Genomic DNA, 26,046 nt, shown 5'->3' on the forward strand with positions numbered 1-26,046 from the left:
GAAAGAAAGAAAGAAAGAAAGAAAGAAAGAAAGAAAGAAAGAAAGAAGGGAAGGAAGGAAGGAAGGAAGAGAAAGAAAGGAAGAAAGGAAGAAAGGAAGGAAAAGAAAAGAAAAGAAAAAAGAAAAGAAAGAGAAAGAAAGAAAGAAAAAGGAAAGAAAGAAAGAAAATATACTTAGAAGATCTCAAGGGATCCTGACCCCATAACTCTAGCATGTTCCCTGCCTGGAGACACAGAAGAGTTGTTACTTTGGTGACCATTCCAGAAGAAACCAGCACTACCCGGAGTGAAGCACAAAAACACAATGACATAAAAGAGAAGCAGGACAGCCACTCTGGGAAACAGTATGGAGGTTCCTCAAAAAGTTGAAAATAGAGTTACTATATGACCCAGCAATTGCACTACTGGGTATTTACCCCAAAAATACAAATGTAGTGATCCGAAGGGGTACGTGCACCCCAATGTTTATAGCAGCAATGCCCACAATAGCCAAACTATGGAAAGAGCCAAGATGTCCATCAACAGATGAATGGGTAAAGAAGATGTGGTATATATATACCATGGAATATTATGCAGCCATCAAAAAAATGAAATCTTGCCATTTGCAATGACATGGATGGAACTAGAGAGTATTTGCAACAACATGGATGGAACTGGAGGGTATTATGCTAAGCGAAATAAGTCAATCAGAGAAAGACATGTATCATATGATCTCATTGATACGAGGAATTCTTAATCTCAGGAAACAAACTGAGGGTTGCTGGAGTGGTGGGGGGTGGGAGTGATGGGGTAGCTGGGTGATAGACATTGGGGAGGGTATGTGCTATGGTGAGCATTGTGAATTGCGTAAGACTGTTGAATCACAGGCCTGTACCTCTGAAACAAATAATACATTATATGTTAAAAAAAAAAAAGTTAGTAGGAAGGGAAAAATGAAAGAGGGGAAATCAGAGGGGGAGATGAACCATGAGAGACTATGGACTCTGAGAAACAAACTGAGGGTTCTAGAGGGGAGGCGGGTGGGGGGATGGGTTAGCCTGGTGATGGGTATTAAAGAGGGCACATCTTGAATGGAGCACTGGGTTTTATACACAATGAATCATGGAACACTACATCAAAAACTAATGATGTAATGTATGGTGATTAGCATAACATAATAAAATAAAATTTTATAAAAAAGAGAAGCAGGAATTCACAGTGTGTGCTTTTCTGTTTCCTAACTTTTTCTTTTTACTTTTCATTGACAAGAGTACAGAATACCAAAAAAAAAAAAAAAAAAAAGTGGACTATGATTTCCCCATGCACCTGTCACCCAGTTACAAAAGACTTCAACTTAGGGCTTTGCTTGTTGTATCTATTTTACCATCTGCTTCTTTCCTTCCCTATAACAACGGGAATATTTTGAAGCAAATCCTTGCTATTGTATTATTCCATCCATAAGTATGTCCGTATGCATCTAAAAAAGACAATAACTCTTTTTTAAACATAATCAAAATGTCAATATTCTTGCCCCCCAAAAGAAGGTGATATTCTCTAATATCACCAAATATCCACTGTTTGAATTTCTCTTACTGTACAATACACATATGTTTGGGTTTTTTTTATTTTTACCATTTGGATATGGATCCAAATAAGATCCACATATTGCATTTGTTTGTTGTGTCCTTTATCTCTTTTAATTGATAGGGCCCTCCTCTCTCATTTTTCTCCTGGCAATTCATTTGTTAAAGAAACCAGATCATTTATTCTTGCAGAGTTCATCATATTCTAAAATTTTGCTGACTATATCTGTATCGTGCCATTTAATATGTTCCTGAAATTGTAGTTAGATTTAGAAACATGATTTAATTCAAGTTCAGATCGGGGGTAGAATGTTTGTAGAGGTACATAAAATTCAGCTCTTTTTTAGAGATCTATGAATCAATGGCCATCAATGGACCAAATACCTAGATCCGTTGTTTCTGGAGGGATTTAAAATATGGTGATATTTTCTCATTCCTTTGCCATCTATTAGCTGACATGCTCCTATGAACAGAAATCTTCAATTCTATGGTTATCCTGAATACAACTCATTCACACAATAGAAATAAATGCTTGATTCATTCCTCTTATTTACTAGTTTTTAGATAATAGGTTGGTTCCCTCATAGACACCAACATTTAAAAAGTTAGTTTTTTAATATCATTTTGTACTCCTAAATTTTAAAGTGATGTGATTCAGCCGCTTCCAGTAATTGGTGCTCAAATTATCCTTTTTGACACAATCCCAGTAATCTGTTGATTTCCTTACTTTTTGGTAAAACAAGATAGATATCTAGTATATTTCCTACTCTAAACCAAGATTCAGACATTTCCCAAAGTACTCTCTCTGTTTTTAACAGCATATTATATTTAGGGACCAGAGTTTGGGAATATTCTGACTTTTAGTGCTATAAAGTATGAGAAATACCAACTACAGGGGCTGTATTTTACCTTGAACATGTTCCTTCCCACCAGAAGTCACTTACACCTGCCATTCCCTCTTGTCTGGTACACTCTTCTGTCTTCTCTCCACACTTAACCTTTCATCTTTCAGCTCAAACTTCACTGTCTGTTCTACATGGATGGATGTTTCTGTGACTTGTCCTGCATAACAGACCACCTGGCCTTGCACATATCAAGCATGCTAAAAAGTGCTGTTTGTGATACCCATGCTATGTAAATGACCTTGGGAGCCTGGTTATTTGAAATATATTATCTGGTCTCCAGGCCAGAATTGGCCCTTCTGTTCTGGACGCCAAGAGTTATAAATCGTGCCTCACATCCCCTCCTGCTCCAGGCTGGGCTGGCTGCCTGGAGTGGAATCCTGGAGGGAAGGCAGACACACAAACTGCACATAGGCAAACAAATGTATAACTTCAAGCCCCATTATTTGCCCTATAAATATGGCCCTTATTGGGGATGGCCAGTGGGAAGTCTCACCTAAGGGGAGGATGCTGCTCCTCCCAGGCCTCTCAATCAGACTCCAGCCTGGCTGTCTCCATGGGCTTCCCCAGCTGTTGAGGTTGGATGTTGTAAATCCCCGGGGTGATGTAACTTTGCCTTATTATCATTTATTGCCTACTATTACCTTCATTTATGTGTAGATTCCTTTCCTCTTCTGTTTCTATTAGGTTTCTAAAATAATAATAAAGTTTTTTTTTTCTTTTCAAAACCAGAAACACAGCTGTTGTGAATCTTTTTCCTAAAACACTATCCAGGAAGGTTTTTCCAACTTCTTGACATGATCAATTTCTCCTAATATATGCTCTCAAAGAGCACATGCCCTTGCATGTACTTAGCACTCTTGAAAACACTATTTGATGCATACCTAATTCCCATGCTAGACTATAATATCCAAGAGGGCAGGAACCATATTGCTTTTTGCTCATCATTGTGCCTTGAGCACCAAGTCAATGCCCGAGATAGACTAACACTCTGTAGTGGGCTGGTTAGTGTCTCTCTCCTTACCCCTTCAGAATTCATGCCCACAGGAAGCCTCAGATTGTAACCTTCTTTGGAAATAAGGTCTTTGCAGATGTACTTAGTCAAGATGAAATCTTAGGGGGTTAAGGTGGGCCCCAAATTCAATGACAGATGTCCTCATAAGAAGAGGAAAGAACACACAGACACAGGGAATAAGGCCATGTGAAGAAGTGAAGACAGGCACAGAGATTGGAACGGTGCAGCTGTAGGCTGAGGAGTGCAGAGGACAGCAGGGGGTCTACCAGGAGCTGGAAGAGGCAAGGAAGAATTTTTCCCTAGAGCCTCCAGAGGGAGGATGACCCTACTGACAGCTGGATTGCAGACTCCTAGCCTCCAGTACTATGTGTGAGAGAAGAGATTTATATTATTTTAAACCACCCGATTTCTGGTATTGGTTATGGCAGCCCTAGGAAACAAATATGATGGACATTACATTTTAAAACTGCATTAGAAGTGTGATTGCTTTAAAAATCAGTGTGTCATGGAATATGATTAATCTAATTAATCAAATCACCACAAATCTGGTATCCCAAATACAAAGGTAGTGCTTCCTATCCTCCTTTCCCATATAAAGAATTTCCCACCCTACTAGCTCCACGTGCTCCTCATGTCTGAGAGCTCTCAAGGCTTGCTCATGGCTAATGGAGAAGGTCATGACTAGAATATACCACACATATAGAGATTCCTGTTTGGGGAAAATTGGGGTGGATGGGAGGACTGGTTTTGAAGCTTCTAGGGAAGTAGGAGTGAAGAGTTGCAGACAAAAAAGTCAAAAAGCAAAGAAAAAAGTGGATCTTTAAAACAGAAGTATGTGAAGCTCTGGGGACGTGGAGTTGCTATTAGATTTTCGGTTTGAGAATGAGTGTCATCTTAATGAGACCCAGCCAAGATATCTTTGGTCACAATTCTGCACCTGTTATAATGTTTGCCATCTCTCACTACAGCTATTTTCACCCCGTTTGTTAGTCAAGGAAACTAACTATACTCCTTCCCTTAAATACCCCCTCCCTTTCATAGCGCCACAACTTCTCACTCATCATGTCATGACACAAGAACATCCCTGCTCTTCGTCTATTATCCAAATACCCTAAACAGCTAAACTTTAATATTGAGCAAATCTCTTTAATCAATGAAAGGCTTAGTCTGTGATTCCATCAAGCAACTAAAACCAAAATAATCTCTTCTAAAGTGCTACAAAATATAGACTAGATATCATGTAACCTAGAAATTATGCATACAATTATGAAGTTATATTATGATTTTAAAGTAAAGCCTCACTCAATGAGTGCAAAATTGTAAATTATATACTTTCCTTTGTTTTAGAGAAAATCCAGATTAAGGGTTTTCTGTGTGAATTGCTACCGAAGATCTGACCTCCAAAATTCTACTTTATGTCATATGGGGCTCGATTGAGAGATTAGCTTCATATGGTAGAAACACTACTTAATTTGAAATCAGACCTGGATTTGAGACCTGCTACTTCTAAGCAAGGACAAATTGATCAGGCCACTTAAACATGATTAAATGAGGTGAGGGTGGAAGTATATAAGTATTTAAGGGGAGTGTCTGGTATGCAGTTGGCATTTAACAAAGATGGGCATGGCATATAATTAGATCCGGAGTAATGAGTAGGAGCAAAGGACTGTAGAATGAAATGGAACCAGGCTCAAATTCTGATTCTGCTTCTCACCAGCTACAAATGTTGACACATTTGGGGGGCTTTCTTAGCCTCAGCTTCGTCCTCTGTAAGGAGGGGGGAGTCCATTCCTACCATATAAGACACTTACAAACATTAAAAAACATAATGCATAAAAAAAACTTAACACAGTGTCTAGCACATTGGAAATGTTCAATAAATATTTTCATTATTATCATTATTCATACAATGTAATGTTTCAGAGAGATGCTTTATAGTGATTCTAAGTTTTTAGGTGTTTAAAATACTAAGATATTAAAATAGTATTTGGGCTACCTTGTTTTAATTAAACTCAAATTAATACTAAATCCTCACAGGCTAAAATCTGAACTTCAAAATTATGATAATGATATTAGCAGAAATAAAATGTAACAACAAGGGAATACCGAGATATTTCATTACCAGAGTGTAATATAAAGAGGATCCATCCAAGCCATATTCTTTCTCTAATAGTGCTAGCAAAACATATTTTATGGGAAGAGACAAGATAAGTAAAAGCACATTCTAATACATCTTCATTTTTTTATTTATGGGACTGGGAAATGATCTTCTCCCAAACTGTCTCCCGTTTCCTATGTTCAACATTCAGCCTTTAGAGCGTTAGTCCTTTGACTTAAAAACATTCTCTGGCAAGAAGACAACATGCTATCAGATATGAACATCTCAGTGGACATGAAGCTATCAGAGACATTCCAAAAACAGATCATGGATTCATAAATATCCTAGAGCCAGAAAAGATAACTATCCAGAGGGAAAAGAAAGGTGAACAGATGCTCCCAGCTTCAGCCGTCTCCAACACTGGCAGGGGGAAACCAGGAACTTTTTATGGATAAGCATTGATTATATTTAACAACAAAATCATATGTGATCTTGCATTTGTGTAATCATGAAAATAGATCTGATTAGAAGATTCCGAAGGCTTTAGGCTATTTTTTTTCTTTCAAATTCTGTCAGTGATCCACATACTGGAGATAATCTGCATAAAAGAACATGATACTGCTATAGAATACTGCCTATCTAAAATGTTTTTATAATATCTGTTGTGGAGCTATAATTTTACTAAGGACAACACAATGAAAGGACAAACTCTTCAAAATCACCTATTTTTAGTCTTTGCTTATACATAAAAATAATATAAAAATACACATTAGATTGGCAAGTCTGTCTTTTGGCAGCCAAAGGCACAGCACCAAAACTGTATAATTATAAAATCACTCAACAACTATTTTGTCATGTAGTATGGCAGGTAAATAATGGTTCTTTAATGTGTGAGGTATTTTAGTATCTGATTATGCAAATGTAGACATTTGTTCAAGGGCAGGTTAAGCCTCTCAGAGGTAATGGCTAATATTCCCTGAGAATATTCTCTATTCTCAACAAAGGAAGTATAAGTTTTTCCTCTGAGTCCTTCTTTTAAAAGTATTTATAAAGTTTCAAAAGAAATGTGTGCTACTTCCTCTTAAACTCCAACATACAGAAGTATGAAGTGAATTATAAATATCCCCATATTACCTACTCTCCCTGATTCAGTCTGTCATGTTGCCTTTGCGTGTGTGTATGTATGCTCACAGGGACAGACACAGACAGAAAGAAACGTTCTTCAAACTGTATTAGCAATGTTGTCAAAACCAGAGATTTTACAACAGCTAAAGATGGTATAAAGTATACAACAGTATAAAGATGGATCCTTGTGGCTGTGGGGATCTTCTGAATTAGACCTTTTTTACCCTCATCCAAACCAACTGTCTTATGATCAAATCTTGAAGCTATTCAAATAGGAATCATGGATATTTATAGCCCAGTGTTGTCCAATTCAACATTTCCCAATTCTAGCTGCTAAAACAAAGAAAAGGGGGGGCATCAACATGCAAGCCTTCAAAGTTTTTTGAAGATCAGTTTAAATAGTTACCTCAAATTTTAGAAAAGTTTCCAAAATTTGCCCAGTTGGATTTTTTTCAAGTTCTTTGTAGTTTTTTTTAAAGTTTTTATTTAAATTCTACTGAGTGTCTAGAGTACTGTTGGTCTCAGGAGTAGAATTTAGTGATTCATCACTTACATATAATACCCAGTGCTCATCCTAACAAAAAAAGGTGCCCAGTTTTTAAGAGTCTGCACATTGGCTAAATGGGAAGAAGTCTAATGAGCACTGGACCTCCTTGGAGAGATGAAGGGCTGCCTCCTCTGTGGAGAGGGAAGCTCTGAGAAACTATGTTCCTGCGACTGTGGTGCATTGTTTTCAGTCCTAATTGAAACTAGGAAATGCAGGGAAGTGTGATAATGAAAACAACAGGATCAGGGGAGTGTGGAAATTAGCTGACTTTCTCCCCCACAAAATCTGTAAAAACAGACTAGCTTGAGTTAGGGGTGTGATTTCTGGGTTATATGTGAGAAGAGGTATCTTAGCGCTAACACCATGAAACCAGCAAGGGAATATCCTGCACTTCCCTGTGACTCCAGGCACAAGCTGCAAGAACACTGCTTAAGAATAAGCACAAGATGTCCCAAAAGGTAAAATGCAGAGGTGAGGTTGAGGGTGGTGATCCATTCAAATCAGACCTAGTTCATATAGTTTTGAGTGTTCTGTGAGTTTCTATGTGACTAGCTAGCACAACGCCTACTTTACGGAAGCACTCAACAAATGGTCATTGGTGCAGTTGTTGTTGTTAATACTTTGTTCTAACTCTAAGGGCATGATGTACCATCCTGAAGAGTAGTGCTTCTTTTAATGGCTACACAAACCATTGGCAATTGGAAAAATCTTTCCCAGCCATCTGAAACTTTAAAAGTGACTTCTACAGGTTAGCATCCAACATATGTAAAGAACTTATACAACTCAACACCAAAAACCCACAAGTAATACACTTAAAAAATGGACAGAAAGACATAAACTGTCATTTCTCCAAAGAAGACATCCAGATGGCCAACAGACCCATGGAAACATGCTCAACATCACTCATCATCAGGGAAATACAAATCAAAACCACAATGAGATATCACCTTGCACCTGTCAGGATGGCCAAAATCACAAACACAAGAAACAACAAGTGTTGTTGGCGAGGATATGAAGAAAGAGAAACCCCCGTGCCCTATTAGTATGAATGAAAACTGGTGCAGCCACTGTGGAAAACGGTATGGAGGTTCCTCAGAAAAGGTAAAAATAGAATTACCACACGATCCAGTAATGCCACTACTGAATATATAGCCAAAGAATACAAAACACTAATTTGAAAAGATATATGCCCCCTATGTTTATTCCAGCATTATTTACAATAGCCAAATTATGGAAGCAGCCCAAGTGCCCACTGACAGATAAATGTATAAAGTGGTATATATGTACCATGGAATATTGTTCAGCCATAAAAATAGAATGAGATCTTGCCACTTGCAACAACATGGGTGGATGTAGAGAGTATAATGCTCAATGAAATAAGTCAGTCAAAGAAAGACAAATACCATACAATTTTACTCATATGTGGAATTTAAGAAACAAAAGAAATGAACAATTGAAAAAAGAGACAAACCAAAACACAGGTTCTAAACTATAGAGAACATACTGGCGGTTACCAGAGGGGAGGTGGGTGGATGAAAGAGGTGCAGGGGATTAAGAGCACACTTATCGTGAGGAGCACTGAGTAATGTATAGAATTGTCAAATCACTATATTGTACACCTGAAACTAACATAACACGGTAACTAGACTGCAATTAGATTTTTTAAATGAGCTCTAAAAGTGGGAAGAAGAAAGATTTGTATCTATGTGTGCTAGATTGTAAATCTCTTTGAGGAATTTTTCTCTCTCCAGTGTCCGTGCCTAGCACACAGCATGATGTATAGAATGACCTCAGTAAAAGTCACCATAGAGGGCAGTGGTTAAGAACACAAACTCTAGAGTCAGCCTGTTTGTGTATGTATTCTGGTTCTCCCACTTCTCAGCTGTGTAATCTTGAGCAAGTTACTTAAGCTCTCTGTGCTTCAGTATCCTGGCTTGTAAAATGGGGGTGATAATAGTTTCTACTTTCCTGGGTTACCCTGAGGCTCAAATGAGTTATTACATGCAAATTTCTCAAAATAGTGCCTACCACCGCAAGTTGCTATATATTTACTATCATTATTTTGATGATGATGATGATGAGCTCTCCCCCAACCCTTAAGCATTAGCCTAAGAAATACAGCATGAGACCGTGCTGTTGGCCATACTTCCTGGTGCATACTGACCCCCTGAGACATGTATATGGTCGTCCTTTTTATATCCAATAATCGATTGTGACAACAGCTACTAAGTGGAACACATTCTACCTAATTGTAGTTTTTTTCAAGAAAAACTGATGCCAGAGAAGCTGCCAAGTGCCTCTGCTGTGGTTTTCAAAAGGCCAAGTTAAATCTTTTCTTGCTGTTGTTTCAACATCATCTGAAAATGATTAGAACTGTAACATTTGTGCTCTATTTAAGAAAATGACAATATTTTCTAAATTATTGGGTAAATGATATTTACTGGTGGCACTGTGAACCCTAATAGGTTTTTTGGATCAAATTAGCCCATTTAAGAATAAATAAAGCACAATAAACCTATTCTTTCTAAAAATCAATAAATAACGCTTTTAATTCACTTTGATTACTGGACTTGGCAGGAGAGTAATCATGTCATGAAACTGACACCACAACAAAAAGCATTATGCTGACTACCACAAGTAAGAATAAACCAACAACTGAGCTGTAGAAAGAAAAAAATTATGCCCGGAAGTATTTCTGCCACGAAATGAGGCGCTTGTCTCTGCCATTGGCTACAGCATGAAGAGGGGCAATTTTCTCTTGCAAATTGCGCTCTTTGCAGCCGAATGACATTGTCCCCACCTGTGCAACAGTCTTTCCTGCCAACGGTTTCCATAAGCAGTGTGAAAACTGCCTCGGACATCTCCTTAGGAAACTGTGCTAGCAGACGAGATGACAGAGTAAATGGAGCATGTACTCGATTCATTTGTCATGAGGACCGGACCACTGACTGAGGCTTGCCCTGTGCCGCGCCTGATGGTGACATTCTACAACCAGGGACAGCAGCACTCATTTCCGAAAGGCAATAACTGTTGCTGATTTCAGTTAACAAATTTCATGTAAAGCATCCCTTTTTCCACTTTGTTTCCTGGAATCTAAAATGAGAGTTTAAAAGGAAGGAAGGTCGAAGGTCAGTAAGAGAAGCCCAGGAAGGGGCCCCTGCCCAGATAGAGCAGAAGGAAGATGGCCCATAGAATCAGGAAGACCTGCTCAGACTATCAGCTTTGCCTTCTATACATTATCACCCTGAACAAGTTCACTTCCTTCACATCCACAGGCTCCATTTCCTCAGTAGCAGAAGGGAATAATAAATTTGATCTCGGGGCTGTTACCAGAATTTAATGAAATATATAGGCATCCAGCATATGGTACAATATATATATACAATGAGTGATATGAAAATTGTCTGCAAAATGACTCTTTTTCTTGGCCTTTGATATAAGGCAGAGACCCCATGGCCCCTTTGTGTAAGAGGACTGAAGCCAAGGTGGATAACCCTGGAAGGTGAGATGAAATTGCAGGAGTCTGCAGGTGCAGGACACATGCTGCTTACAACAAGGCAAGAGACCTGGACTTCAGAGTCTGTCCACTGGGAGCAAGGTTATCACCTGGAATGCAATCAGGAGGGCCCCGGAGTCCCTCCCTATGCTCTCCCATCTTCACTACAATCTTCTCTCATCCCACCCCCCTACCACCCATTAACCAAACCATTGCTGGAGGAGAAAGCCATTACCGTACCATTATGCAGGCTCCCTGGGAGGCTTACAAAAGGCGCCGATTACCGCAAACTTCCTGACAGCTCTCACACTATCACTATTACATGTGCAAACCTTTTTTTATGATTCCTTTGAACAGATAGAATGTTAAGAGCCTAGAGCAAGCATGTGACTCCGATGCGAGTACCTCAGGCTTATTTATATACTTGGATGGGAAGAAGACTGACTTTTCTTAATTTTAGGCTGTCATTGCTACAGTAGCCATACCTCTCTCTGAGACAGAGATATAGAATTAATAATTCAAAAAAACAGTATGGGGGAGAAAACACTTTATCTTACACGCATCCAAAATCCCAAAACTAAAAGACAAATATTGGGGTATGCAGTTAGAAGCAAAGAGCTCTAACTGAAACCTGAGTCACACTTATAACACCTTTCTCAGATGAAGGAGCACAGTGTGGTCTCAGTTCTCTGCCCATTGCCTCCGCCCCAATAATACTCAGGAGGATAGAGTTTAATACTGTCTCGGGCAAAGAAGAAAAAAGAGAAAGGACTGTTGTTCTCTCTTTTCCTTTCTCCCTCTGTTAAGCTCCAGGGAAAAGTGAGTTTCCAGTGGCAGGCAGTGAATAAGACTGAAAAGAGGTTTTATTTCACCTCTTTAAGTCAGGTTAAATAAAACTTCTGCCAGAAAACATCCTGGCAATGTAACTATAGCTAAAAGATTGGGAGATCTATCTCCATTCACAGCCAGTCACTCACCCCCCTTTCCCATTGCTTCCCTCCTCTTGTGAATGCCCAAGAAATACATGGGAAAGATGCTACACAGTTGACTCAACATTTTTTTCCCAATCAATTCTTTTTTTAAAAGATTTTATTTATTTATTTGACAGAGAGAGACATAATGAGAGAGTGAACACAAGCAGGGGGAGTGGGCAAGGGAGAAGCAGGCTTCCTGCTGAGCAGGGACCCTGATGCAGGGCTCAGTCCCAGGACCCTGGGATCATGACCTGAGCTGAAGGCAGAAGCTCAATGACTGAACCACCCAGGCACCCCTTTCCCAATCAATTCTTATGCAAAAACAGACTCATCAAAAATACACACTAAACACATCTATAGTAGGCTAGGTCTCACTGCTTCCTTCATGCATTCTCTGACAACACAGCCTCTTATCTCTATTTCATCATAATGAGAGATGTTTGGTACCAAATAATTTAGCATGTTGCAGCCTTGGTTATATGCTTCAGTGTAGTAGTTAAGAGCATAGGGTCTGAGCACAGGCAATAGTGTAAAGGACACCATGAAGATAGTGAAAGGCAATGTATAGAATGGGAGAAAATATTTGCAAACCATTATCTGATGAGGGATTAATATCCAGAATATATAAAGAACTTCTACAATGCAATAAAAACAAAACAACCCTATTTAAAAATGAACAAAGGATTTAAATAGATATTTCTCCAAAGAGGATTTACAAGTCTCCAATAAGCACGTGAAAAGATGCTCGATATCACTAATCACTAGGGAAAGGCAAACCAAAACCAAAATGAGATACCACTAGGATGGCTATTAGAAAACAAATATTGGCAATAAGGTAGAGAAACCGCAACCCTTGTACATCACCCATGGAAGTTTAAAATGGTGCAGCCCCTATGGAAAATAGTATACCATGTCTCAAAAAAAAAAAAAACAACCCATATATAGAATTATCATAAGTTGTAGCAATTCTACCTCTGGTATATATGTAAAAGAATTGAAAGCAGGAATGCAGACAGATATTTGAACACCCATGTGGTATATTTACACTTTACCAAAATAAAAAATATATAGGAATTTGAAAAAAAGAGCCTAACTTCTGGAGCCAAAGTTCCATATTTGCCACCCTAGCTACCCCACATTAGCCTTGGGGCAAGTAATTTAACTTTCTGTTTTCTCATCTGTAAAATGGAATAAGTAGAGTGCCTAAGTCATAGGTTGTTGTGAAGTTCATGGCAGATGACAAAAAGAAAACCCTGGCACATAACAAGTACACAAAACATGTTAGCTATTATTATTGCTTCTTAGTATAGATGCTAAAAAGCCCAAAGCCATGGACAAATATTTCTTGCTTTTCTGCATCCATCTTAGAGCATTCTCTATATATTATTAAATACTTATTGACTGATTAACATCTTCATACACAAAAATGAACCTTATTGACTCAATATAAGTGGTTGTTTTTCCAGCACAGAATATAATTTAATATCGATCCATTCATATTCTTGAATAAGCCTCTTTGAACCAAAGACATATATTTGTAGACATCTGGGTATTATCTTGAAAATATAGATAATGCTGAGATATTTTCTTGAAAAGGATTTAATTCATATGGCTATATTCCAAGGTCAAGAGAATCATGAAGTCTTCCCATTTTTGTTATTGTTAACCAACCTACAGAACCAATCACAGAGTACAATGTAGTTGGGACATCACCATCTAAAGATAGATTCAAAGTAAATTAAATAGATGGTAAAATCTCTGAGCCCCCAAAGCTGATACTTTCTTAGTATCACTGAGGAAGGGATTGAGGTGTGAAGGACATAGAGACCACCATTAATAAACTCTGGATCAGATGATGTTGGGAACCCATATTAAATTTAAAAGCAAGTATATCTAAAGATGCCATTGGTTTTGAGTTGACAGCATGAGATACAGGGCATTTGCTAATTCTCTCCATTTTTAAATTTTTTTAAATTAAAAAACCTCTATCCAAAATCTGTTGTGATATAATATTAACAATCATTCTCAGAACTAACAGGTGATTTCTGAAATGTACAGCATTTTTACAAGCTTTTCCTAAAACGAGTTTTTTAAAACCTTGGCTGATGCTGGCTACTAAAATCATCTTCAGTCTGAGTGAGAGCAAATTCATTTAACGGTTTATTTCTCCAACAATTTGAGTGACTATTTCCCCTAGATATCTTTTTCAGAGCCCACACCCTAAAGCTTCATAATTCCATTAAATCAGCACACAGCTGGGCAATTCCTTCTTTGCTCACATTATAGTGGTCCCCAGGGAATTTATGTAAATCTATGGAAATTCATTTTAAAGTCTGTGCTCTGAAAGGGAGGATGCATCCTCATTAAGTAAACGATTACATCTACAAACAAGCTAAAAGCAACATGCTGGAGAGCTAAATTAAACTTTCCATCAGGAAGACTAAACCATTCACGTTAATATATAGGCTTTACCCAAATGCTACCAAAATCATAAGACAAAAGATTTTGATGAAGTCCAAACAGATATAAAGAAAAGTATAGCTGAGTCACTATGGTAGGGCACAGCCTCCTTTCTGGTACAACTACCTAACATCACCTTGGGCCATGGTACAGGGAGGGGTTCATCCATATCATTCACAGGCTCTCAGAAAAGACTTCTCATATAGGGATAAAAGGAAATGAACTCACAAAGTCCTTCAAAAGGCACCCAAGTCAACCCTAAGAACCCCTAATAAGACTAGAGAGTCTGAAGCTTAAAGGAGAAGATATTATGTGCTGAAAGGAGGATACAGGATTTACAGTTAGACTTACCTGCATCCCGCTCCTACTTCCTTCACCGATTACCTGAATAAATTATCTAGACTTCATAACATCAGTTCTCTTATTTGTAAATAGGGAATAATAATAATTCTTGACATGATTTTTTTAATGAAATAAACTATATAAAGCATTTGTTCCAATGCCTAGAACATGGTTGGCACTTGAATGCCTTCAACTGAACCAAAAAAATGAAGTCTGAGCAAGATCTAAGCTCTAGAAATGAGGAACTAACTGGAAGGGAAGGAGAGAAGTCCTCCACTTCAAAGTTTTAGGCCCTCAAACAACTATGGTGCCTTCCCACTTTGGAGATCTCACCTTTCCTACTGCTGAGAAAGTAGGGCTAAGGCAATTTATGAGAACATTGACTCAATATTGCTGCAAGCCCTTTCTTCTTAAGCCATTCCAACATTTACTCTTTTCTCATATCTGAAAACTCCATGCTCTACACAAGTGACATCTTGGTTCTGAAGTCAGAATTAAAAGTGAAAATATCAAATGATCAAATATACCCTTGAAAATCCCTCAGGAAGGTTTAGCATTGGAACAGTCTCTCAGGAAGTCCAGCATAGGCCATTTCTCAACCATTATTGGGACAGATTGTTGATTCTTCAGTTGAGCCCAAGTGATTGAATTGGCTTGATTTTGAGATCCATGTCATCTCAAAAACATCTGCATAGACATAGATATAGATTCTGATAGAAGATTCATATTCCAATTAAGCAAGATTCTCATAATCCATGGGAGGTAAGTGGAACCAAGGCCAACAGATGAAAGGGCAGATTCCTATCTCCATGCACACATTGAATGGAATAACATTCCATTGGATGAATGGTGGAACAGCCTACATTACTTATATATTTATTTTAGTACGTTTTTATTTTGCAAAGCAATATGACAACATTTGCATACGTTGAATATGCTTTAATCAAATGCAAGCACGATATTATGCCACATTTTGTTTTTGGGTTACTGAAATGAGATTGTAGTTAATGGTAACCCCACTAGCCAGGCCACATATAAGGATTGGTAACTGTACTGCACAAGGAAAAAAAAGAGAGACACATTCACATTTTAGGAATTAAGACAAAGCTTGGTCACCGCAAGTAAAAATCTGGAAAGAACACAAATACATGGAGGGTAAATAACATGCTACTAAACAATGATGGGGTCAACCAAGAAATCAAAGAGGAAATAAAAAAACACATGGAGACAAATGAAAATGAAAACACAATGGTCCAAAATCTTTGGGATACAGCAAAATCGGTTCTAAGAGGGAAGTTTATAGCAATACAGACCTACCTCAAGAAGCAAAAAAAACCCTCAAATATTAACAACCTAAACTTACATCTAAAGAAGCTAAAAAAAATAACAAACAAAACCAAAACCAGTAGAAGGAAGGAAATAATAAAGATTAGAGCAGAAATAAACTAAGTAGAAACTAAAAAAAATATAGAACAGATCAATGAAACCAGGAACTGGTTCTTTAAAAAGATCAACAAAATTGATAAAACTTTAGCCAGACTCACCAAAAAAAAAAAAAAAAAAAGAGAGAGGACTCAAAATCAGAAAGGAAAGAAGAGAAGTAACAACCGATACCATAGAAATACAAAGGATTATAAGAGAATATTATGAAAAATTATATGCCAACAAATTGGACAACCTAGAAGAAATGGCTAAATTCCTAGAAACATATAACCTCCCAAAACCAAACCAGAAAGAAATAGAAAAATTTGAACAGACAGATAACAAGCAATGAAATTGAATCAGTGAGAAAAAAAACTCCCAACAAACAAAAGTCCAGGACCAAATGGCTTCACACATGAATTCTACCAAACATTTAAAGAAGAGCTAATATCTAATCTAAAAAATAAAAGAGGAAGGAAATCTTCCAAATTCATTCTATGAGGCCACCATTACCGTGATACCAAAAGCAGATAAAGGCACCACTAAAAAAGAGAACTGCAGGCCAATATCTCTGATGAACATAGATGTAAAAATCGTCAACAAAATATTAGCAAACTGAATCCTTAAATAAATTTTAAAAATTCAGCAAGATCAAGTGAGATTTATTCCTGAGATGCAAGGTGGTTCAATATTCACAAATCTATCAACCTGATACACCCCATCAACAAAAGAAAGGATACAAACTGTATGATCATTTCAATAGATGCAGAAAAAGCATTTGACAAAGCACAGCATCCATTCATGATCAAAACCCTCAAAAAGTAGATTTAGAGGGAACATACCTCAACATAATAAAGGCCATATATGAAAAAACCATGCTATCATCATAATCAATGGTGAAAAACTTAGAACTTTTCCCCTAAGGTCAGGAACAAGACAAGGATGTCCACTCTCACCACTTTTATTCAACATAGTATTGGAAGTCCCAGCCGCAGCAGACAAGAAAAAAGAATAAAAGGCATCCAAATTGGAAAGAAAGAAGTAAAATTTTCACTATTTGCAGATGACATGATACTCTCTATAAAAAACCCTAAAGGCTCCACCAAAAAACTGCTAGAACTGATAAATGAATTCAGTAAGGTTACAGGATACAAAATCAATATATAGAAATCCATTGCGTTTTTTACACTAATAATGAAATAGCAGAAAAAGAAATTAAGAAAACAGTCCCATTTACAACTGCACCAAAATTACTAAAACATCTAGGGATAAACTTAACCAAGGAGGTGAACGACCTATACTCCAAAAACTATAAAATATTGCTGAAAGAAATTGAAGATGACACAAGCAAATGGAAATATTTCCCATGCTCATGGCTTGGAAGAACAAATACTGTTAAAATCTCCCTAATACCCAAAATAATCTATACATTTAATGCAATCCCTATCAAAATTCCAACAGCATTTTTCATAGAACTAGAAAAAATATCCCTAAAATTTGTATGGAACCACAAAAAGACTCTGAATAGCCAAAGCAATCTTGATAAAGAAGGACAAAACTGGAAGCATGACAATCCCACATTTCAAGATATACTACAAAGTTGTAGTAATCAAAACAGTATGGTATTGGCACAAAAATAGACAAATAGATTAATAGAACTCTGGAGAGTCTAGAAATAAACCTATGATTATATGGTCAATTAGTCTTTGACAGAGGAGGTTAAGAATAATTAATGGGAAAAAGACAGTCTCTTCAACAAATTGTGTTGGGAAAACTGGACAGTTACATGCAAAAAAATAATGAAACTTGTCTACTTTCTTGCACCACACACAAAAATAAACTCAAAATGGATTAAAGACCTAAGTGTGAGACCTGATACCATAAAAATCTAGAAGAGAGCACAGGCAGTAACTTCCCTGACATCAGCAATAGCAACATTTTTCTAGATATGTCTCCTGAGGCAAGGGAAACAAAAGCAAAAATTAACTATTGGGACTACCTCAAAATAAAAATCTTCTGCCAACAAAGGATTCAAAACAAAAAGACAACCTATGGATTGGGAAGCAATGTTTGAAAATGATATATCTGATAAAGGGGTAGTATCCAAAATATATGTAAAAACTTACACAACTCAACAACAACAAAAAGTTCAATTGAAAAATGAACAGTAGTGGTGCCTGGGTGGCTCAGTCAGTACAAATTGAATCTTTTTTTCCTGGGGGGAGGGGGGTTGGGAATGGATGAAATAGATGAAGGGGATGAAGAGAACATTTATCATGATGAGCACTGAGTAAGGAATAGAATTGTTGAGTTTCTATATTGTACACCTGAAACTGATAGAACACTGTAGGTTAACTCTACTGGAATTAAATTTTTCAAAAAAAGACAAAGCTTGGACAGGATGCACAGTCTAGTCACTGTTACAATTAAGCTAGCCCCAGAGTCATAGCTATCTGTTTCTGTTTGTCTAGCTCTCTGTCGTTGCCTGGGTTCTGTCTGTCCCACTGACAACATCTCTTCAACTTTATTTCATTTCTTTGGGAAAAGGAAAGAGAGAGAAAAGAGAACATTTTCCTCTGACAGCTGCATCAGATTTTGATCCAGAAAACTTGAGATACCTAATCTTTTGAATCTGTCTCCAGATCTCTATTTTGTTTTCCTGCAGCCTCCATTCCTTCAGCTCTTGACCTTTTCACTCCTTCAATCTCGATGAGGAGGGAGAAGGACAATAAACATATATGGGTCACATGCAATTTTTAATATTAACTTCAACCTAAGAAACTATGCAGAGATTCTGGCATACCATTTTTAAAATAAACCCAGCTGCCTTGTGCTGAAACATGAAAAAAAAATGACCATTCATTTCCTGAAAAAGGAGAAGTTCTTTTAAAATTCTTAATTTTTCATTTCTATTTTCAATATGAAATATCTAAAATGTAAAGATGCCATTTTAATAAAATAAAGAGGCAGAGTTACAGTGGCTCTAAAGATTTGTTGTAAATATTTTGTAAGGAAATTGCCCTCACATTATTATTAAAATTTTAACTTTCCACTAAAGCCACATTTAATCTTCTACAAAGACTCTGTTCCTCCTGCAAGCATAATTCACTGCTGCCTCCTCCGTGCTCTTCTTGTGCATGTTTATCATAAGTGATGATATTAACATGTGATATCTTATATTTCAAATTTATACACATCTGTTTCCTCCATGTGATGGTAAAGCTTCTTGCTTACTTTGGGGATGTAAATTCAGTTTCTTGCAAAGAGTAGAGGCTCAGTGAATATTGATTGGGCTTTATTTGAATTATTCTGTTTTGAACTTTGGAACTGATGAGATCACCTTTGCTTCCTCCATCCGTGGCCCATCCCTCACCCTCTTAATTAGCTGTTTATTGCTGTTTTCTGTATCCACCACCTCTTATACACCAATTCACAAGCTCTCGGCCTCATGTGCATTTTGTTTCAACTGCTCCTGCAATAACCAGCTCTGCATGGGTAGGGAATGATTTCATTCACGCAGAACTTGACAGTACCTTACTTTAAGGCCAAACCATGAGTTTCTTACCAACCCAGAATTTCTTTGTTGACCCTGAGGTGTGAGTGGTCTTATTTAGTGTCCACAGTTGCAGTCTGGACCTTCTGGGGAGTTAAGTCCCAGTACAGCAAACTTTTAACCGATGGTCAGCAACAACAGCAAAACAAATAAATCCTTCCTCTTCCTCAACTGTCTATGGTCCTGAGATGCAGTTGATGTGGCCTTTCAGAGGACACCCCTACAATATGAAGCAGTCTACATCAGTGCTAATAGTTTAGCAGCACACCCCCCACTGGCTCTTTCTCCCACCCTACCTCAAAGTCTTTTACACTCACTCCTGCCTCTCTTAATAAAAACATTTGCATAAATTCTTACATCAGACTCTGCTTTCGGGGGTGCTTGGGCTAAAACACCTGCCCGCATCACAGCCCCCTGCCGAGGGGACATGGTCCAGTCTGCATCAAATAATCTTCTCTGCTTCTTAGGGGAGGATTTCACAGGAAGGCACACCTAACACAAAGGCTCCCCATCCACTAACTAAGCCAGCAAGCAAGCCTCGAGACCTGGTATGAAAAGAAGCTGAACAAGTTGAAATCCTCTCTAGGGAACTCAGAAATGGCAAAATAAGACATGAAGCTAGGAGCAGCAGATGATGATATAAAGACGGAAGGTGGCAGGGCAGCCATGATGTTCTAATTGCTCAGTTCGGTAGCAATTCTTACTGGCATGTTGCTTCCTTCTCTCTCTTTCAACTCCTTCTTAGATGCTACCAATAGTTAAGTCAGAGAATGGTGTTCATTGCCAGGCCCTAGTCCTCATCTTAATTCAGCCCTTTCGTCATCATATCTGATTAATTGAAAAAGGGCTTCTAACCTGGCTATTCTGAACTCAGGCTATTCCTAACTCAGGAAGTTATAATAAAGTCATAAATAATATGAATTATTTATAATTGCCATCCTGTCCAACGGCTCTCATCATATCACTTTCTCTTCTAGGAGAAAAGATTGATAACTTTTACTTTTTTGATAAATGTAACATTAAGTGACTCCCCTCCTCATTAATCCATCAACATTAAATTCAGCTTCATTTTTCCTCTATTTTTCACCAAAATTCCACCCTTAAGCCTTATTCCTAAAATGCAGTTTAGGGACTTCTAATTTAAAGAATACTACTTTATCTCATGTGTTCAACAACTCTGTATGCTAAAACTATTGAAATGACCAACAAACCTTAAAGCTAAAACATGTATCTATGTTAGAATATATAGAAGGTTCCCCTTAAAAGATAGAAAATTTAACAGTTTCTATAAAATATGGTGCATGACAGGTCAGATTAAGGGATATACTGAACACAATTCACAACAGCGAACAGAGGATTGAAGAAGTTAGTATGTCCAGAGAGTTTGAATGACATGATACTAAGGCTAAGAAAGAGGAAAAGAAGCATAGAAGAAAATGGACAAACAGAAAGCACAAATTACGATCATCGAAATAGGTAAATATACGTCACTGATCACAATATTTATGTATATAGACCAAATCTTCCAGTTAAAAACAGAAATATTAAGGCTAAACAAAAATTCAACTATATGCTCTGTATGAGAGACACACCTAAAATATAAAAGCAGAACATGACTGAGAGAGATATATCCAGCTAATAATAGTCCAAAGAAAGCTGGGAGAGCTGTTATTAACTAATAACTATTAATTAATAACTATAATAATTAATAACTACTAATGTTATATAAATAGGCTTTAAGGTAAAAAAAAAGCCATTATCAGGAAGAAGAGGTGATGCTATGTGAAGATTAAAGTTTCAAATTACCAATAAGATTTAACAATTAGATATGTATTATGAACCTATCTCAAATTACATAGAGCATAACATTCAAGAACTAGAGAGAGAAACTGACAAATCATCATAATAATATGAAGATGAAACACGTTTCTCAATTATCCATTGTTGAAGCAGGAAAAAATTCTATAAAAATCTAAAAAAATTTATTAAAAAATCTTTGGACTACCAACCTTGACTTAATGGTTATATATAGATAGAGAAAGAAAGAGAGATTCCATATTTTCCTCTCGAGTACACAATGTACATTTACCAAAATTGAACACATTAATCCATAAAGCAAAGCTCATTATGTGTGTGTATGTGTGTAATATATTCACTACATCGTATAGAGAGAATATACATAGTATTCATATATATGTATGTATGTAGGAATATATAATTCATAATATATACTCTAATCCTCTAGCCACAATGCAACTAAATCAGAGTTATTTGAGATAAACTATTAACATCTTCTTATGAAAAAGGTCTCACACACATAAGAGTAAATGGAATAGTACATGGAATGCCCTTGTATCCTTCAGTTGTCTTCAACAATTATTCCACTCTTAGTCAATCTTTTATCATGTATATACCCACTCCCGTCTGAATTTTTCTATTTATAAGGGACACTTTTAATATAACCATAATACCATTATATATTTTTTAAAATATATAAAAATTCCTCAAATATCCATTCAGTGTTCAAGTTTCCCCGATTATCTCATATGTTTTCTTAAATTTATTCAAGTCAGGATCCAAATAAGGGTCACACATTGCATTTGATGAGTGTCTTTGAAGTCCCAAGTAGATACATTATTAAAACCACGTAGGATTGAAATTTTAAAACCACACTTCCCAATAACTCACAGGTCACAAAAGAAATGACAGTGGAACACTGACAATATTTGTAACTGAACAAAAAGCAAAATACCAATATAGCTAAAACTTTGAAATGCAATGAAAGCAATAATTGGAAAAAAAATGTTTACCCTTCAGTGCTTATAATAGAAGAAATGTTGGAAATTAATGATTTGAACATCCAACTTAAGAATTTGGTAGGGGGGAAACGATAGACTATAAACAAAGAAAACAGAAGGAAGAAACCAAGAAAAGAATAGATTATTTGAGGGTGCCCGCATGGCTCAGTTGGTTAAGCACAGACTCTTGATTTGGGCTCCAATCATGATCTCAGGGTTGTGAGATCAAGCCCCATGGTGGGCTCCACACTCAGCAGGGAGTCTGCTTGAGATTCTCTCTCTTTATTTCCTTCTACCCCTCCCCCCCCGCATGTGTACACTCTCTCTCTCCAAAATAAGTATATAAATCTTTAAAAATAAAAACTAGGTTGTTGAAATAGAAGACTAAAATACAACACTGGATCAATGCAATGGAATAAAGACAGCTCCAATTCTTTGACACTCATTCCTTTGATAGGAGGGATCCATTTCTCCTTCCCCTTGAATCTTTGTTCTGTGACTGCTCTAAGAGTATGGCAGAAGTGATGTTTTGCCAGTTCTAGGTCTAGATTTTAAGAAAACTTGCAATTTCTACTGCCTGTTTCTGTGTACATTTTCAGAGTTCTGAACTGCAATGTAAGAAGGTTCAATAACTCTATTGGAGAGGCCATGTGGAAAGGCTCTGTGTGCTACATGGACAGAAGGAGAAACCCATCTGAGCTTAGGCTCCTCAGTTTCCTTGCCAAGGCATCAGGCGCCTGAGTGAAGCAATCTTTTTTTTTTTTTTTAAGATTTTATTTATTTATTTGACAGAGAGAGCACAAGCAGGGAGAGCGGCAGGCAGAGGGAGAGGGAGAAGCAGGCTCTCCACTGAGCAGAGAGCCCGGCATGCAGGACTGTATCCCAGAACCCTGGGATCATGACCTGAGCCACAGGCAGACCGTTAACTGACTGAGCCACCCAGGCACCCACTGAGTAAAGCAATATTAGACTCTCCAGACCACACCAACAACCAACAGAATACCACCACATAAACCTGGCCAAGACCGCAAGAAACAAAAGAATGACCCAGGCAAACTGTACCTGAATTCTTGACTCACAAAATCATGAGATAATGAAACGGTGGTTGTTTAAAACCAGTCTGTATTGAGGGTAGTTTGTTACACAGTAAAAGGTACATGACAGCAATAAACAAAGCCAAAGTTGGCTCTTTGAAAAGACTAATAAAATTTGTCGATAATCTCTAATGAGATTTTCCAAGGAAAAAAAATAAAACCAAGAAAACTAAGAAAAAATATATTAAGAAAAAAAGGACTGTGTATCAGACTATATAACAGAGATGATTGGATTCAAGCCTTCACGCAGAATCAGGACAATTTGATGGAGCAGAACAAGTACTTGATTGAGGTACGTGTTCTTCCACAGCTAACTTTGGGCAAGTCATTTAAGTCTACTGGACCCCAGTTTGATTACAAAACAAAACAAAACAGAAAATGAAAGCTCCTTCCATAGGTTGATTGCTTGATGTGATCTCTCCGTGTATGTTTAGTCCCTGCTATTTAGTGAAGTTGTACTTAGAAAATGGTGGAATATAGAGCAAGGAACAAAGGAGAATTCAGTAGGGAACCAACCATCATGGCTTCCTCTCTTTGCTTAAGATGAAAAAAAAAATAAGCGGACAGTGACATGGGTTTTTTGTTTTGTTTTGTTTTGTTTTTTACAAAATTTTAATATGCATATTCAGGAACTTCTCATGGTAATAAAGTCAATAAATATCTGTTGAGTTAAATTCACACAAACTCACAAAAAGGCTTTTTCCCAGTATAAAAAACAACCACATTAGCTAGTTTGATAAACATAATGGCTATAAGGAAAGAACTAATTTTTACTTTTATATGTTCTATAAAACACTGTATAGTAAACTCTAGTTTTTGAAAGATTTTGCAAGATTTGGGGACTCTTACAAATGACTTGTGTTGTGATATGATGTGGAGTTCAAATGGAATTAAGTACTTATCAAAAACATGGCCCCAACTTCTACCTTGCTCTACATTTTTCAACAGTAAATAACTTAAAATTTTCCTAAGATTTGAGCAATTATTTATGTCTTTCTGAGGGTTATTTAACATGGAATTTAGCTAATGAAGTTTTGTAGTGTGTTAAATCTTTGCTGATATTTTGGAATGATTTTGGGAAACATATGGATAAAGGGCGTGGGAAGGGCCATAGTCCTATCAGATTGTTCTAGCTTGTTACCTTAGATAAAATTAAAAGCTACATCACGTTATCACCTTAGTTTCTGGAGAGGAAGTTTATTAGTTTAAATACCTTTTCAAATTCCAAAATAAACTCAATTCTGAAATTTCCTGTATGATAAAAATCTAGACCAATTGACATAATGAACAGGTTATAAGCTCCAATGGAAAGATTAGGCCTGTCTAAAAAAGGATATCATTGAATTTTTTAAATTTTATTTTAAATTAGCAAAGCCATTTCACTTATTCAGTTGTTTTTTAATGAGGATAAGCATTTGCATGGTAAAATAAACATTTATGACTTAATGTACACAGTATAAACATGAGAAGCATGCTACCCATCAATAGATACAGATTAATCTTTTTACTTCTCTACTCTGAAACATATAAAAACATCTTTAAATAGATATAGCTATATAAAATGACATATTTATGTACAAGTTCTCCACATTATTATTAAAATTAAGATTAGGACATCAATCATATCCTTTATCCATTACTATTTCAAAAATAAAAATAAAAAACCCTAGCTATATGCTTTTTTTAATTTCAAAGTGTCCTCTTCACCTTTGTGAGCTAGCTAGTTACCTACTACAAGGCATTAGTAATTCCTTTCTTCCCAAGTTATTTTTAGGGTGCTTTAGCTTTATTAAGATGTCCACCAAATGCTAAAACATTAAATACTGAGTTCCCTCTTCTATGTCTACCCCACAGAGAGGAGATTTCTTGCCTCAAACCTCAGTGCACACATGTAAACACAATTACTCAAAACAAGGCAACAAGTGAGAAGCAGGGTTAAAATAAGAACTCAGACAATCTGACTCACAATCCAGCATTCAACTCCCTATAACTTGCTGTTTTCCTTTGTCCTCTTTGCTGTGAACCAAGATACTTGTTCTTTAGCAGGGTGTTTCTGCTGCAAATCCAGTTGCTACTGCATTATGCAATGAAGTCAGAAGCCTGAGCTTGTGACATCAATATAGGTTGCTATGGTAACTCTTTCCATAAGTATTACAGGTTCATTGTAGGCTCAAAAAAGAGGACTTCAGCACAGTAGCAAAATAGCTGGCATTAGTCAGCCTAAATTACAACAATAATTGATCCAAAAAAATGTTTTATACTAGCTATAATAAATATAGATTTTTATATTTATGTTTTGTGTCATTATCAAAAGTCATTTTTCAAATACATTAATTTTTAAAATTAAATTCTCCATAAAAATAGCATTGCTGCTGACCTTCTGATATAACAGATCCAAAGATCCAGGAAGAAGAGAGTCTCACTGTAACACAGCTTATTATTCCATGCCTTGTGTCATTCCAGAAGTCAAGTCATGTTATGCATCATCTGTTTGGAATTAATTCACAATAGCATGATTTAAGTAGTTGTCAGATTACAGAAATTATAAAAAGGTTCTAAGGAGTTGCACGTATGAAAGCAATTTTAGGTGAGAAGTTTTCCCAGGTAATGTGTCCATTTTGAGCATAACAATAGTAAAGATCACTTTTTGTTGCACCTG

At 36.8% G+C, this 26,046-nt stretch overlaps 1 long non-coding RNA gene across 5 annotated transcripts in view; it reads right to left on the reverse strand.

Moving 5' to 3' along the window:
- The window catches only part of LOC112819302 (uncharacterized), a 151,917-nt gene extending 126,466 nt beyond the window's left edge, over positions 1-25,451 (reverse strand). For all 5 annotated transcript variants that reach the window (XR_012378448.1, XR_012378450.1, XR_012378449.1 and 2 more), the window contains exons 1-2: positions 25,354-25,451; positions 19,508-19,715 (exon numbers count right to left, since the gene is read on the reverse strand). This is a non-coding gene — a long non-coding RNA (uncharacterized lncRNA). The remainder of the gene's footprint in view (positions 1-19,507; positions 19,716-25,353) is intronic.
- Between the last annotated feature and the right edge of the window lie 595 nt (positions 25,452-26,046).

The sequence above is a fragment of the Callorhinus ursinus genome, unplaced genomic scaffold, assembly GCF_003265705.2.
Source record: "Callorhinus ursinus isolate GAN/ISIS: 27379988/994484 unplaced genomic scaffold, GSC_fseal_2.0 scaffold6, whole genome shotgun sequence".
Classification (NCBI taxonomy): Eukaryota; Metazoa; Chordata; class Mammalia; order Carnivora; family Otariidae; genus Callorhinus; species Callorhinus ursinus.